Here is a 17,280-nt window from a genome sequence, read left to right on the forward strand (position 1 = left end):
AAAAATTAGAATATCTAGTAGATCTGAGTCATATTCCCAGAAAGCAGTAACAACAGATTGAAGTTAAGAAAGGGCCACTGCATTTAGAAAGGCACAGCTTTCCCTATTTGCACAGTTCCCACCCACCTACTGTTTCTTATACTGCCTGGTCTCTGTGGGCATGAGAACCCTGCTTTATTCTATGACTTGTCAGTCAAGTTCATTCACCTTTCTCGCATTGAGAGTACAGAGATTTGGCAATTCCAAAGATGAGAGTGTTCTGGACAGTTAAGAAGTTGTCCTTTTACATGTCAAACTATGAAACATATGGAAATCTTTCTAAAAACTACTACATATGAGCCTGTTTTCAAGAAATAGCTGAAATAAGAGGAACAGCTGGGCATATGTTGAATTTCTGTGTTAAATGTATATGAAGGAATGCATGAAGAGGAGAGCCAGCTGAGCTTGCTTCTTCTGACTAGAGAAAATTCACTCAAGATATATGCCTACAGGCCCAGTCTTCTAATCAACATCTACTAACCATATGAGCAAGGTATTTGACAATGAGAAAAACAGTCCTTCTGATCTGTTCAATTAAATATTTCCTGGGCCAAACCCAATTCCATTATGATTGGTGCACTGGGCAGTTGCTAACTGCATTTAGTAATTTTCATGTTGCCCAAGATGTTAGTAGGGAGCCAAAGTTACTTCTCATTGGAAGTGTGCAGTCTAGATAATCTGAAATTTCCTTATGCTAAAATACAAATATATCCTGGAGACATTTTTTAAATGATAAATTTGGCTCACTAGATAGTAACGGAAATACCTGATCATCCCCTGCCCCACCAAAATAAATGACAGAAAATGAAACCAGAAAACCCATGTAGGCAATAAACTAACGAAAAAAGCAGGATAAACCTAATGGAACATGGCAGTAATGACACTGATCTGGAGACCAAGCCTTAGGTCCTTCACAGAGCAGGGCAGGACAGTTAAGCCTGAGAGACAGAACATAGAATGGAACTTTGAAACAGGGTGAAAGTTGTCCCTGACTCTTACAGGAAGTAAAGCAATACTCTCCAAAGGAAACATTCCCAATTTAGGCCCGAAAAATTCCCACACATATAATCAAATATTACCTACCACACAGGGAGAAACAGTACCAAGAATGAAAGCTGACAAGATAACAAAATGGTTTCTACACCCATTCTACTTCATGTATTATAATTAGCTGATAATTATACAATAACAATGTATAAAATGTGAAAATAATTAAAAATAGAATAAAGATGAGCATAAGCTGTCACAATTCTTTTGCCATCTGTGAACTGATTTAGATATAGAAACTTGGTAAGAGACCATGATATTCCACGGTTCATATTCTCTTGCATTTTGTTCCTGATTAACCAAATTGTGCAGCATCTCAGTCAGCTGTCTAATTATTTTTGTCACAAAGATTTCTAAGCTCTCTTAGCCATTGTCGGATCCCTGTGGTTCAAGACACCCTGACTGGCACTTTATTTTCGCTATTGATTACGGTAGTTAAGTCCCCTTGCCACTCAGTTAATGCTGCTGCTCAATCTCTGTGGCTCTGGGTCCCATCACCCCAGTGACACCAGGAAGCTCAGCTCCTAGACAGCTTCTCCAAACATCAACCGAGTCCATAGATGACCATTTTTCAAAGGTGTCAGCACCGCTCTCCAGAGAACACCTTACTGTCTTTGGGAATGGGATGTGTTGTCTGGGCCATCTTAGTCAGTTAGGAACATACTCAAGTGGTAGGTTCTCAGATTGTACCTAAACCATCTTAACATCCATTCTAACATCCCTCTTCCCTGAGCTATCTGGCCCTTTACCAAAACTGTGTCAAAGAATTTGTGGAATTTCTTCTTTATTTGCTCTAGGCCAGGGGTGTCCAAACTGTGGCCCGCGGGCCAACTGTAGTCCGCAATCCATTTTCAATTGGCCTGCAGCAAATTCCAAAAATGTATTTAGTTTACTTAAATAAACCAGGTGAGGCAATATGTACTTCACCTCGAGTGAGTGACCCGGCTGTTTGTGTATTTTACCGCATATGGCCCTTGGTAAAAAACGTTGAAAAAAGATTGGACACCCCTACTCTAGGCAATCAGAGAATACAGGCTTCAAAGAATCATCCTAAAAATACTATCAGGACCAGCTTCAAGTGTCCTTGACAAATGACTGAATCTCGAGTTATGAGTGAATGCCCCTATATTAGCAAATCATCCCTGATCTAGCTTCAGTATTTTTCACCCTCCCCAACATACACATAAAGTCCACTTCCACATGGCGTCCTTCGTTCTCATGGCGCATATTAGCCAGGTACCTCAGTTTTTCAGTGGGTAAGCTAGTTCTTCCTGGATAAGGGCTGATACTTCTGCTGAGAATATACTCTAGTTGTCACTTTAGAGCAATTAGGAGTAGCAGAAAAGATCTTAAGGAGAATGAGAATCATCTTATTAGGTACCAGCTTCAGGTGAGATCCTTGCACAGTCATCGGGTGAGGGGGGCTGTTCTTCAGTCAAGAGAAGGAATTGCTCTTGTCTTCCAAGATGGATAAGGGGAATTTAGGAGTTCAAGATGCTCAGTCTCATCCACCGCAATGAACTTAACCTAGATCTGGCATCCCTGGCAGGGCCCTGAGTGTGAAATAGGAGAACCTACAAAGCTGTGCAGTCTCCTTTGCAACTCTGTCAACCTTGAGGTTCCATCCTGGGACTGGATTTCATAACAGTCTGCACTGCAGTGACCAGAGATAAGTGTCCTCTACAGCTGCCATGGAGTATGGTGATGGATGGAAACTAGACTTTTGGTGTTGAACATGATGCAGTATATATGAATGTTGAATTATAATGTGAACAACTTAAATTTATGTAGTTTTGTAAACCAATATTACCTTCAATTAAGAAAAAGCTGCCATAGGTGCCCTCTGGCTTTCAGAGCATACCTTAAATTGGCAATTAACTACCCTCAGCCTGACATTTCTTTTTTCAGGTCAAAAATACTCACCCTACTCCAAAATCCATCATTGCTCTAATAATCATTGTGTGCTGTAGCTACTAGATATCCCAACACTTTACCCTCCACCTAGTCTTATCCCAATTTACTACAGGTAAAAGCTTAAATAATTGTGATGCCGCTGCTGCAAAACCAGGTAAATTTCATTCCAATTTACCACCAAAAAATGTGGTTGCTATTGCTTTCAGACAGATTAGTAAACCAATTCCAAAATACACAAGGTATCTTTTCTACAGCCATTTGTTTTAGCTCAGTTTCCCTAGGAAACTGACCTGGAGACAAACATTAAGTGCCAATGTTTTAATTGGAATATGCAATCCCAAGGTAGGAGAGAAAAAAAAAAAAAAAGGAAATGAGGCAAGGAAGGATAGGAAGCAAGACAGGTGATATTTTACTGTCCTGGCCATTGCATTACCATAAACTACAAAGAAACACAGCCAGTAGCCAGCAAATGCATCTGCTAAATGACATGGGACACCTCTAAACATGCTGTACAGGGACATATGCCTTGGAATAGGCCATCAGAGAGGAAAATGAAGAGGGAATGCTTCTGCTTTACTTCCTTCTCTCTCTCACAGGAGCAAGCTGCTAAGGATCTGGGCCAGCAGTTCTCAACCAGGTACAATTTTATACCCCAGGGCAACATTTGACTAGAGATAATTTTATGTTGAGAGATATTTTTGTGGTTGTTGTCACAACTGAAAGAGCTATTGGCATCTAGTGGGTAGAGACCACGGACAATGCTAAACATACTCTAATGCACAGGCCAGTCCCCCATAACAAGAATTATTCAGTCCGAAACATCATTAGTGCTACAGTTGACAAACCCTGTTCTAGGTGCTGGTGAAGCCAAGAGAATACAAAAAGGTGCATAAGGTGTGCCTGATGAAACAACCCACCAGAAAAATGAAAAAAGCTGTAGAAGACATTTCACAGATAAGAAAACACAAATAGAGAATAAAACATGAAAAGATATTGAACCTCATTAGCAACCAGGGAACTCAAATCACAGTAAGAACCATTTCACACTCAATTGAGTGGAAAAAAATAAGATATTTATGTAGAACACCAAACATGGGGAGAATGGCTCTCAAAGGGAATTCTCATTTACTGCCGGTTGGGAGTGTAAACTGCTACTATGTGTTTGGGAAAGAGTTGAGTAGTGTGTTGTAAAGTTGAACACATACATATATAAGGTGACCACTCCTACCAGTTGGTCCTGGTTTTAGCATTGAATGTCCTGTGTCCTGGGAATCCCCTCAGTTCCAGGCAAACGGGGATGATTGCTCACCTATCTATCTTATATCCTCGCAATCTACTTCTAAGCCCTGAAAAAAACTCTTGTACATGCACCAGAAAATAGATACAAAAATGATCATTTTCATAATAGCAGAAAATGCAAACACTTGAAATATCAATCCACAGGAGAGTAAATCAATTTTGATATATTCACACAATGTAATATTATTTAGCTGTGAAAATGAACTACAGCTACATGTAACAACATAGGTGAATCTTAAACACAAATGTTCAAGGACATGAGCAAATATGTGGACTACATGAGTATGAGATCATTATTAGAAAGCTCAAAAGGAAGCAAAAGTTAATAACATAGAGATATATTCATGTTTGGTCCTTTTTTTAAAGCAAGAAATTGACTCAAATTTAGGCTAGTGGTTACCTCTGGAGGGTAGATGGGTAAATGGAACAGAAAGGCACCCTGCTCCCCAAGGAAAAATTAATTAACTGATCAATTATTATGTTCCCAGCGAGTGTTCATTGGATTTCATATCTTTGCTCTCAGCTTTAACTGTTTATTTAACCTTTAGTTATGTTATTTTCTATTTATTTCACCTCTTTTAAAAATATCTCTATCTCACTTTTTAAAATTAGTAAGCAAAGAATCACAAACATTTTTGGTAGAGAAGAATGAATGTAATACATTCCTCAAGCCAACAAGCGTGGGTATTTTGGCCCGGGTTCATCATTCATGGATCTTGCCAGCATGTATTTGCACAGCCAAATTCCCATTCTGCTTCCAAGGAGCTGGAGGTGCTAACATCAGTTTCAGCCTCACACTAAAATTTGCTGTACCTGGTGACTTGGGAGAGCTCCACAGTTAAAACAATGGGCCCTCGAGAACAATAACAGTTACTTAGAAAAACTGTAGAATAAGGCTTCTATTTAATGTACACAATTCAGTCTTAGAGTGAAGAAACCCACGAACTGAAAGTTACCATTTCACACACACACATCCCAATGAAAACACAGATGCACAGATCTCTATATAAATATGTCCCTAATGTCAATGGGGCCCAACTGGCTCACAGAAATGTGCCCCAGAAACTAGGCCTCATGAGAGTCCAGAGCCTTGGAATTTCAGGTTGAGACAATGATCCAAAAATCCTTCATTAGTTTCCTCAAAGACTATGCTTAGCACACTTGTGGAAGGTGCATCACAGAAAGAAATTCTATTACGTAACCTGCATCATTCAACACAGTTGCATTACCATCAACACAGTCATAGGCTGAAACGTTCTTGCATTTAGGCCCATGCTCAACCTCACATTCTTCTCTAAACAACCAGGAATCTATTTGCATCCTCCCTTCCTACTTTCTGTCCTTTTGAAATAAATACAAATCCTGTCACAAGAGAAAATCTTATAATTTTGTTAACAATATTGTTACATCTGTCAACTCAACCATCAATTCATTGACCTTTGTTCATCTTCCAATTTGCTTATCACTTTTTCATAAACATTATTCTGCTTGGAAGTTACCGTGTTTCCCTGAAAATAAGAACTAGCCAGACCATCAGCTCTAATGCATCTTTTGGAGCAAAAATTAATATGAGACTCAGTCTTCTTTTAATATAATGTAAGACAGGGTCTTATATAAGACCAGGTATATAATATAATATAATATAATATAATATAATATAATATAATCATATAATATCGAGTCATATCAATTTTTGCTCCAAAAGATGCATTAGAGCTGATGGTCTGGCGAGGTCTTATTTTTGGGGAAACATGGTCGCTTTTATTTTCCTGAATTCTGGTACATTTTTACACAACTTGTGGTCCTTAATCTTTTTTTTTCTTTTTTAAATTTATTGGGGTGACAACTGTTAGTGAAATTACATAGATTTCAGGTGTACAATTCTGTATTACATCATCTATAAATCCCATTGTGTGTTCACCACCCAGAGTCAGTTATCCTTCCATCACCATATATTTGATCCCCTTTACCCTCATCTCCCACCCCCCAACCCCCTTACCCTCTGGTAACCACTAAACTATTGTCTGTGTCTATGAGTTTTTGTTTCTCATTTGTTTGTCTTGTTCTTTTGTTGTTTTTGGTTTCTATACCACATATCAGTGAAATCATAGGGTTCTCTGCTTTTTCTGTCTCACTTATTTCGCTTAGCATTATACTCTCAAGATCCATCCATGTTGTCACAAATGTTCCTATATCATCTTTTCTTACCGCTGAATAGTATTCCATTGTGTATATATATATACCACACTTCTTTATCCATTCGTCTATCGAAGGACATTTTGGTTGTTTCCATGTCTTGGCCACCGTAAACAAAGCTGCAATGAACATTGGAGCTCATGTGTCTTTATGTATAAATGTTTTCAAATTTTGGGGGTAGATACCCAGGAGAGGGATGGCTGGGTCATATGGTAATTCTATTTGTAATTTTTTGAGGAACCTCCACACTGCCTTCCATAATGGCTGCACCAGTCTGCATTCCCACCAACAGTGTATAAGGGTTCCTTTTTCTCCACAGCCTCTCCAACACTTGTTACTATTTGTCTTGTTGATGATAGCCATTCTGACTGGGGTGAGGTGATATCTCATTGTGGTTTTTATTTGCATTTCTCTGATGATTAGTGATGTTGAGCATTTTTTCATATGTCTATTTGCCATTTGTAGTTCCAAAGCTCTTCCTGCACCAGATTCTGCGCCTGTATGTTTCAGCAGTTCTCTTTACTCCTGCAGGGATCTGCCCAGATAGGTGGGGCCAGAGGCGGGGTGAGTTGTGAGAGGTGGCCCAGAGCAATGGCGGTGACCACCACCACAGCCAGTCCCGCTTCCACAGCTCCCTCTCCTTTGCGGGAAATAGTTGGGCTGCGAATCTGTGTCTGCGGTCCACAGTTCTCAGAACTGCAAATATCCTGTCCTTTTGATCTGACACTGCTACTTTATCGCTTCTAGTACCGGGCAGGTGGGGGCGGGGTGAGCTCTGGGAGTGTAGGGAGGGGTCGGCTAGTCTCAGTGCCCAAGGCTTCCGTTCTTCGCTCGGCAGTGAGGGCTTAAACCACCGTTTTCAACCTTCTTCCCTCAGTCTTTGCTCCAAGGTCTCTGCCGTGAGCATTGGGTTCAGCCGTGTTATATGCTGCCCCCTCAGCCCTGTGGGCCATAAGCGGAGCCCTAGCAGTCCGAGTCCTTCCCTCTCCCGCAGCTGCGGTAGTTCTGGGATGCAGCGAGCTCAGAGCACTGAGCTAGGTCTGCGTCCTGAGCCCACGCGCCTCCGTCTCCGCACTTCTCCCTTTCCACCCTCCCCCGCTCGAGCGATTCACCCACCTTTAGGTGAATTCAGTAGTGGGCTTCTTCGTCTTGCCTGTCTGCTGTGCAGGGAGTCCTTTGTGGAGTTATTGTTGTTTGATTAGTTGTAAACTCCAGGGGAGCTTTACAGAGGCTCACCTCACTCCGCCATTTTGATGACGTCTCTGGTCCTTAATCTTGCTCTCTCTCATGGTGCTTGACTCTTCTCTTTCCCTTACTGCCATATGACTTCATTTCCAAGTCACCGTATAGCATTATGGGACATCATGTTTCTGTATCTTTGAACATATACTATCCTCCTTACCTTACATCAGCTTCCTACTTCATCTGGCTGGGGAACACCTAATCATCTATAAACTTTAATCTAGATATTTCTATTCTTGGTAGATTGTAATCTAGATCCTCTTCTTTTTGTGCCAATGCCCTTTTGAAAGGTGACCTTGAAGCTCCTCTTACCGAGAGGTGGAGAATCTATTTCCATATAACCTTGTGAGTTTCTCTGGCCCATATAAGGCAGAAAAAATGATTGTTATGAGCCTAGGCCTCAAGAAGCCTTGCACACTCTCTTAAACCTTCCTCAGCCACCATGTGAATAAGCCCAGGCTAACCTGCTGGAGAACTGATTTGACCCAGCTTCATCCAATCAATTATCAGCTATGTGAGCAAAGCCATTTTAGACTATCCAGCCCTCAGCCAACCTGTCAGCTCACTGCAGATGAATCAAGGAACCCTGCCAAGATCAGCCAAACCTGACCTAGATCAGAATTCATTAACTCAACCATAGACTCATGAGCAATAATCCATGCTTATTGTTTTAAGTTACTGTGACATTAGTTATGACATTAATTTGTTATGCAGCAACAACTGATATTCCCTTTCTTGATTCTATTTGATAGCCGCAGCCTACTTCTCTTATAGCGCTTGCATCACTACGTTTTCCTGTCTTTGTCTTCCACAAACATGTGAGCTCCTGGAGAACAGGGGCAATTTTTGTTTTGTATCCCAAAATCTAAATAGCACCTGCCAACTCTTCAATAAAAAGATGTCAGAAAAATATCAATGATTAATTTGTTAAATAAGGATTACACTGATGCCCAAGGGATGGTTTTGGAGGCAAACCAGAGTTTAAATCCCAACTCTATTTCCTATGTGTTACTCCAGAGAATTTGCTTAACCTTGCTCAACCTTATGTGCTCATATATAAACTGAAGACGAGAGTAATGTGTATGCTGCAGAATTGTGGTTATAAGATATATATTTGCCACCCCTCAACCTGGCATAGAGTGTTCAACAAATAAGAATTAAATTACTCAATAAATGATGTCTCCAGTTATACCATCATGATTATCATTGTTGTTGTTGTATCACTTCTTGTAGCAGAAACTGTAGGTGCTCTGTCCATATCCCTTTGGAATTCACAATTTTTGTGCATGCTGACCTGAAGGTGGCTTCCAATGGCAATTATCTCGAACTATGTGCTTGAGAGCTTCCTCTGGATGCTGGAGTCCCCTTTGTTCACATATATGGCAGATGCAAATACTAGGGAGTTACCATCATCCACTTCCACCTAGGGGAGCAGCCCAGATCAGATAAGGTAGCTACAAACCCCAGTTTCCTTGCCCTTGGTTAGGATGAATCCATGGTATGTTCTATACTCTATCCCAGAATTATCCAATGGAATTGTGCACCTTTTGGCCACAGTAGCAATAAAATAACTTTTTCTGTCTTCCTTCTGTTCCTTATCTCGCATCCACCTTCCCCTACAGAGGTATACTAGTATCACCTCCCAAATGAACACTAATATCCAAATTTTTTATCTTACCATCTGATTCTACAAAAAGCAACCTAAGACACTATTGCTTTCTGTTTCATTTTACCTTTATTATTTCAGAATCCAATTACTTCTTCTTAGCCTTTTAACGATCTCTTCAGCTAATCAAAGAGTTGTATCTAGTCCAGTGTACGACAAGACCATCACAGAATATGGTGTCACAATTTAGGTCTTCTCAGATGTGTCCACATGGCTCAATTCTCTGAGTATATGAGGAAAGAGTTAACTTGCAGTTGATGTTGGGTACCTCTGGGCTTATGTTGAAGGGTACCTGGAACCATGGTACTGATTCTTGGCCAAGACAGAGGTGAACTGTACAAGCTAGTGATTTATAATATGCTGTTAAAAGTCCAAAATTCCAACCCCAGAGGCATACTGTACCAGCTTGTATTCACTTTTTATTGAAACTCCATGGATTGATGGTTTACACCTGTTTACCTGTTCACAAAGCCTGTGTTTAGCTACCTGAGCTGTGAGATATAAAATATCCCTCAGTAAGCTGGAGCCTTGACTCCCCTGAGACTGAGGTGTCGCACGTGTGTTTTGGTGGTTTGTGATCAGAAGACAAAGTGCTCCTGTGTGATGGAGTAATGACCCTGGGAGCTGTACCTGGAAGTTTCAGTCCTTTCTGATGCATGCTGGGCTTACTTTCTCCTGCTGTACCTTATCCTTTGCCTTTATTATTGCTTTGAATGTTTTTCAGTTACCCGACACCATATAATTGCTGCACTGAGGCTGCTTTCTGACCACCAAAGCTTTTTGATAGGGGTCTGAGGTGGAGGAAGGAAGGGTTGTTACAGCACCCAAATTTAGAACCGTTTCAGAAAGTTATGGGCACAACATTTTATTGAGCCCTTAAAATGTTGTTTGGCTGAGTTATCACGAAAATTTTTCTGAACACAGACTTTCAGGTTGGTTCATGCTCCACCAGTGGCTGTTGGTTTCTTGATATCTTGGCTATACCTGCCATGGTCACTGCAAAATCCCTTATTCTCTCATCCCTCATCATGCACAATGGTCACATACCCCAATGTATGAAGCCCTCATTGTGAAGAGTGTTAGTTTCTCTGGCAAACATTGCTTAAATCCACATATTGTTGTCTTTTTAAAACACCAGTTTTAAGTACTGTTTAGTTTTTCCTTCAATGTTCCACCTAGAAATAATCCAGTATGAAAGTTTTAGCCTTGAAGTCATGCTTGACTGACCTGAGTCACTAGTCCTTAAAAAACTCATAGGTTTCTTTCTTATCGGGAAGGGGACCCTTCACACAGTCTCCCTCTCGTGGTCTGAGTAACAATGTTCTCAGAAGCCAAGAACAATGCAGGAAGGAAGAGAGGCATAGCCAAATCTTCTGGAAGGCTCCAGTTACCAAGCGTTATAAGATAACCTGCCCAGAATGTCAGATTTCAGGGTAGAATTTTATTTATTTTTTTATAATTTCACATCACTCCCCACCCCAAGTTTCAGAAGCAGGCCATAAATATACATCATAAGCTGTTGTTTGAAACAGTGAAATAAATTACCATTTGAGTGTTGCATATTACAACACAAATGAACATCATACCCTTCATGTGAAAATTAGAATTACGTTGGGAGATTCATAAAGAGCATTGATGATCATCTAGTTTAATCTAGCTGAAGCAGATGCCATGTATACCCAATGCCATGTCCCTGAGCCATCTTACCATCATCCCTTACCTAGGTGACAGCACCCAGTTTTCCACTATTACTGAGCCCCCACCTTTTAGCTAAATAAAAATATAATATGAAATCACTCCTCTAGTGATAACTCTCCAGTGGTTTCTGTTGTCATTGGAGTAAAAGCAACACACTTTCCCCTGTGTACAGGCTCTCTAACTTAATCTTCTAACTCATGCTTCTCCAAATCCCCTCTCAAAGCAATACAGGTCTGCTTTTTGATCCTTGAACACGTCCACCCAGGTTCTGGTTCCTGGCACATGAACTGTCCTGTCTGCAAACCTTTACTTAGCTGGCTCCTTTTCATCATTCAACTCTCAGCTCGAAATTCCAAGAGTGGTCTGCTCTGATGCCCAGACTAAAGTAGCCCCTCAGTCACCCTGCATCTCATTAACTGTTTATCATGTTCATAAACTCTTAATGGCCGCATTTATTTACATTTGCTCTTTGCATTTATTTACTTCCTCATCTCCTCCCACTAGAATGGCAGCTCCTTCATGCCCACACCCTTGACTTTTTTCTTCACTATCACATCCTAGTTCCTAAAACAATTTGCAGGCACATAGGAGTCACCCAATGAATATTTGTTGAATAAAATACTTTTCTGCTTTTTTACTATTGCATATTTTTCTTTTCTTACGGAGATATCGTTGATGTGGAACATTATATTAGTTTCAGGTGTATCACATAATGATTTGATGTTTGTATATATTACAAAATGATCACACCCACCAAATCACCAAATGATCATCCCTCACCAAAAACAATCACAATGCTTTTTTTTCTGGTGATGACAACTTTTAAGATCTACTCTCTTAGTAACTTTTAAATACACAACAGTGTTAACTATAGTCACCATGCTGTACATTATATCCCCAGGATATATCTATTTTATAACTAGAAGTTTATGCCTTTTGACCACCTTCACCCGTTTCACCTCTCCTCCCAAACCCCATCTCTGACAACCACCAATCTGTTCTCTGTATCTATGAGTTCAGATTTTTAAAATTTTATTACTTTTTTAGATTCCACATTGAAGGGAGATCACACAGTAATTGTCTTTCTCAGTCTGACTTACTTTACTTAGTATAATGCCCTTGAGGTCCATCTATGTGGTTGCAAACAGCAAGATTTCTTTCTTTTCTAAGGTTGAATAATATTCCATTGTGTGTGTGTGTGTGTGTGTGTGTGTGTGTGTGTAATTTAAAACTAAATTTAAAAGGCAAAAATGTAACATAATTTATTCTCCTACCTTTTTATGATGGCTATGGATGAATCAGACTCCCGAGGAGTGTGGCTATTTCTGTTCTGCAACTTTTCGTTGGAGTTCTTCAGTGTTCTTCATTTTTCCTCAGCGTTCATTTTGGCAACAGGTGGAAGCATTTTGCCAGTGTTCTTCTGTAACAACATGGTACCAACATGAGTCAGAACCCCACCAATATTATTGTTTAAAAATAAACATATAACCTCATTTACTTCACATTCTCCCACATGCTGTACATCCTTTCTTTACTGTTTCTCTCATTTCCTCAGGCAGGCAGCTCCTTACTGATCTGTATATTATTACCATGCAGTGTGAGACTCCCCTTAGCACCTTGCCTGCATCTGTCATAGCCCTCTCTAATCCTTCCACCGTGAGTCCACCTCTCTAACAGATGGTAAGCCCAAAGGGGACAGGCACTGTGCCTTTGGTCCCTGAATCTCTGGGGCCAAGCCCACTCACTTGTAATTACAGATGTTTAGTACAGTTGATTCTCATTATTTGCGGTAGTTATGTCCTATAAAGTTGCGGCGAACACTGAATTAGTGAATGCTAAACCAGTGATCTCAGGAGAAATACAGGATTAGGTTTCTACTGGCCTGGCCCCAACATTTTTTTCATTCAACCAATACATAACCTTGTTTTATGGTTTTATGTATGTATCTGTGTAAAGAACACCACATTTAACATATATTGTTCATCCATTACATTCAACTCATAGCCAACAATACCATAACTCATACTTGAATGAAACTTATATAAGACATGTATTTTCTCCATAAGGCACATCACATCCTTCTTGTTAGGGATGCTGGATGGACAGCATTTCAGCACGATGCTGGCAGGCCATTTCAAACAGCAAAATCAGCAGAAATGCAAGACAACATGAAAAGGTGAATTTGTAGCTATAAAGTCCATGTATAATGAGGATTAACAGTTTACACATTGGCTGAATCGAAGTTATATGCAAATCTCTAAGTTCCTAATTTTGCTGGTTCAGCACAGCACTGCCATTGAGATGAGTAAATAATAAATACTACTGATAGGGTAGAAAGAGACTAAATACAGATTTCATGTGCTTCATGAAAGATCCAGGAACTGAAAGCAGTTATTCTCTCCTAACCCATTAAAACGACAAATTCCAGATCCCAGTTCTTTTCTTCTTCCTAACATTAATCATTGCTTATCCAATTTTCAGACAAGTGCAAAGAAAACTTCCCTGAAAATAATTATAGGTTGATAGTTCACCTTATTCACTATGGGACAACCCAAACTGCTCCCAGAAGATGGCTCTATTTTTCTCCTTGGATAATAAGAACAAATACCTGTTTTTATTTTATTATATGCATCAGTCAACCACAAGCATAATACACATACTTAGCAGACTTGTATTTTCTGTAAAAATACCAGCACTTTGTGACATTAAAAAATGGAGGTTTCACACTTTAAAATATTTAAACATTTAAAAATGTTTAACACTTTTTTAAGAATACAGATTTATGTTTTAAAGCTATTGCAAAGGTTTTCCAATTAAGTTTACTTCTTTATATTTTAAATTGGTTAAATTCAACCTTGACTTATTTGCAGTTCATTGAAAGTAACTTATAAAATCATCTACTGAAAAGCATACCCTATGTGTTTAACTATCACTGCTAAGATCAGTAGGACATGCTAGACAGCAATATTTTGCACAGGTTACAAGAAATCCTAGAAGGATGGTTCTGAAAGCTCAATTCTTACATGTTTTTAATTTAGTTCAAAATTGCTTGCCAGATGGGAGGGGGATTTGGGGGAGCTGGGCGAAATATGTGAAGAGGTTAATAAGTGCAAATTGGTAGTTACAAAATAGTTATGGGAATATAAGGTACAGCTTAGGGAATATTGTTAATAATATTATAATAATTATGTATGGTGTCAGGTGGGTACTAGACTTATCAAGGGGATCACTTTGTAAGTTATATAAATGTCTAACCACTATGCTGTACACCTGAAACTAATACAATATTGAATGTCAACTGTAATTGAAAAATAAAATAAAATTTAATTCAAAATCAGCTAAAATATAAATAGACATAATTTTCTTTTAAAGTCCTGTGATATTCTCTCCAAATATTTCAGAGTATCCGAAAGTAAGTCATCTTGTCAGGAAGTACAATTTTGGGATTGATGACACCATATGGTCTACTGTGTAAGAATAACATATTTTACAAAAGTAATACCTTGACCCAGAAGACTAAAATGAAATAAATGTATCTTATTTTTATGCTTTATTAATAGCATTACATTATACTTTATATATAATTAACCAATATTTGCTGTGAGCTTATTTTGTAAGAATTAGCATTACATTTAATTTTCTAATTATTCTGCTATTTAAACCAAATTAATAAAAAAATCAGAAATCATAAACTTACTTTAATACATGCCTAAATCATCTCTAAAAGTCTCCTTTCAAATTTATCTCTTTAAACATGCCACTAAAAAACTGTTATCTACATATCTCTGATAAAGCCATATTGCCACTACCGATTTTTTAAAAAGCAATCTGAATTCAGCAGAGTAGATTCAGATAACAGGTATCTCATACTGAATCCATTGGTAATGTACGTCTTAACATGAGATGCTGCTGCCAATTAAATTTAATGTTTAATTTTAATTAATTTTAACAATTTTAAATATTTCTAAGCTTCAAGAGGAAGGTGTTGGCTTTGGAATTGACAGACGTGACTCCACCTTATACTACCTGCATGGTTTGGAGCAGTTCATGTTTTCCCGAGTATATTTACTCATCTGAAAAATTGAGATGGACACCATGTTCTAAACCATACAGTGGTCTTTAGGATAAAGTGAAAATGGCCTATGTAAATTTCCTGGCCACTAATGAATAGTACACAATGTTAGCTCTTGTTTTTATTAATTATAAAACCAACTGAAGCAGTATTTCAGATAACTGAATTTAGCTCTTAAAACTTAAAAGCAGTGACCTGCCACCTGTGAACAGTTTTGGGGGAAAAAAGTTATAGGTCATCCATTTTGACTTACCTGCAAAATAAGGACCTCTGCAGCTGTGGGGTGTGTGTGTGTGTGTGTGTGTGTGTGTGTGTGTTTGTGTGTGTGTGTGTTTTATAAAAATAGAGGTATACCTATCAAACAAGCATAAGTAAGCTTTTCGCACATAATCCCATGCCATTTTCCATATTTCATTTCCATAGCTTCTCTGGTAAATTTGCGCCTCAATATTGGGCACCTTGAGCATCAGGTCAAACAAAAAAAACAAAAAACTTCATTACAAATAACACATAAATCTGAGGTATGGTTATAGTATTGAGCTCATTGGCAAATTATTAAAAAAAAAAACACCTCTAAGATTCTACTTTATATAGAACAGAATAAAGATTACCCATCAACTATTAGTAAAAATATTTTTAGTCCCTGCACATTTTTTCCCCACACATTCAAGGATGAATGAATATCTTATGCAGATACATTTTAATGTGCTTGAGACCCAAGATGAAATGGGTCCCCATCAGTCCTGCAATCTTAAAATGTTTGTTCCATTATTCACCTTTTTATTCACTTCCCCTTGTACTCAGGGATGCAATTTTCGAATGGTTGGTTTGATATGTGGTCCGTGCTATTGTGTTAGAAAAACGGGATTTTTTTCTTTCTCTCTCTCAAAGAGAATAGGCAATGACCTTGGCTTCACTAATATTGAATTCTGGCCAAATGAACTCCAAAGGGTTATGAAATCATGAAAGATGATAAATCCCATCAGGTCAAAGTCTTCCAACAACTCTGAGACATTGGAGTAAGAGGAGAAAAAAATGGATTGTATGGAAAAAAACCTAATATACAATGTAGTTTTTAACCTTTTTATTATTTTTACTAAAATAGAATCTTTATAAAAGAAGTTAATATGGATCATTCTTCTTGAAAACATATCTTCAGCTCTGTGCCATTTTATAATAGCTTTTTCTTTGTGTATATTTAATAATGTGGATAACTATATACTTTCAGCTATGTGCTCCTCATCTAATAGGTAAACTCTAGATACATAAAGGGTTTCATTATCAGGTTTGACAGTGTAAAAGCGAAGCAGCAAACAAGCCGGCAGATACATTTTAATATAAACCTCCTCTGAGGAACTGAAACAACACCACATTTGTTTCCAGCTACTCATCTGCCCCTCTGTGATCTTTGTCTCTCTATATAATAAAATATTTATCGCCAGAGCTCAGCATCCCTTTCTCTTTTCTCACTGTTGGAATAAGGTGTGTTCTGCTTCCATGGGAGAAAACAACATAATAGAAACACTAAAACTTTGAATAAATAACTTTGGTGAAGTAGAAAACCTAAGTGGATCAAAAATGGATTTTCTTTCATTCAAAGCAAGACAACTGTGACTCAGGGGACTGCATTTTTACAGTGATTATTCATGCACTTGTCAACTGCACTGAATCCTCTTTAGGGAAAACTTCTCGGGAACCTACAGAGCTATTTGCTGTCTTTGGATTTCCTCAAATACGGGTTGAGCACTATTTTGTTTTTCTTTTTGGGTAATTATGAAACTTGATTTTTAAAAATAATCTCACCTTTTCCTATAGGAAAATACCCTGTTTGAATGTCTGTGCTCTATGAGACATTTCCCCTGAGACAATGAGCTTTTCAGGATCGTGAACTATAGGTAATGCTCTCATGTTAATGTTCTTTGATCTGGAAGACCAGTTTATAATGTGCTGGCTTTTATTTAAGAGTAACTATCCCTTATGTTGAAAAAACCAAGCGAACAATTAAATGTGAACATACTGGTTTTACGGTTGAATAGAAGAAGCACTTAAAAGTTTTCGTCTGCTAGCTGTCCCAGGTTCTAACCCCACTGGCATGTACTTGCTTTTT

At 38.6% G+C, this 17,280-nt stretch overlaps 1 protein-coding gene across 3 annotated transcripts in view; it reads right to left on the reverse strand.

Moving 5' to 3' along the window:
- The window catches only part of PAK5 (p21 (RAC1) activated kinase 5), a 276,764-nt gene that overhangs the window by 152,498 nt on the left and 106,986 nt on the right, over window positions 1-17,280 (reverse strand). For all 3 annotated transcript variants that reach the window (XM_081034207.1, XM_081034209.1, XM_081034208.1), the window contains exon 2: window positions 12,376-12,521. The gene's annotated coding sequence lies outside the window, so the exon portion shown is untranslated. The remainder of the gene's footprint in view (window positions 1-12,375; window positions 12,522-17,280) is intronic.

This window comes from Rhinolophus hipposideros (genome assembly GCF_964194185.1).
Source record: "Rhinolophus hipposideros genome assembly, chromosome: 22".
Taxonomy (NCBI): Eukaryota; Metazoa; Chordata; class Mammalia; order Chiroptera; family Rhinolophidae; genus Rhinolophus; species Rhinolophus hipposideros.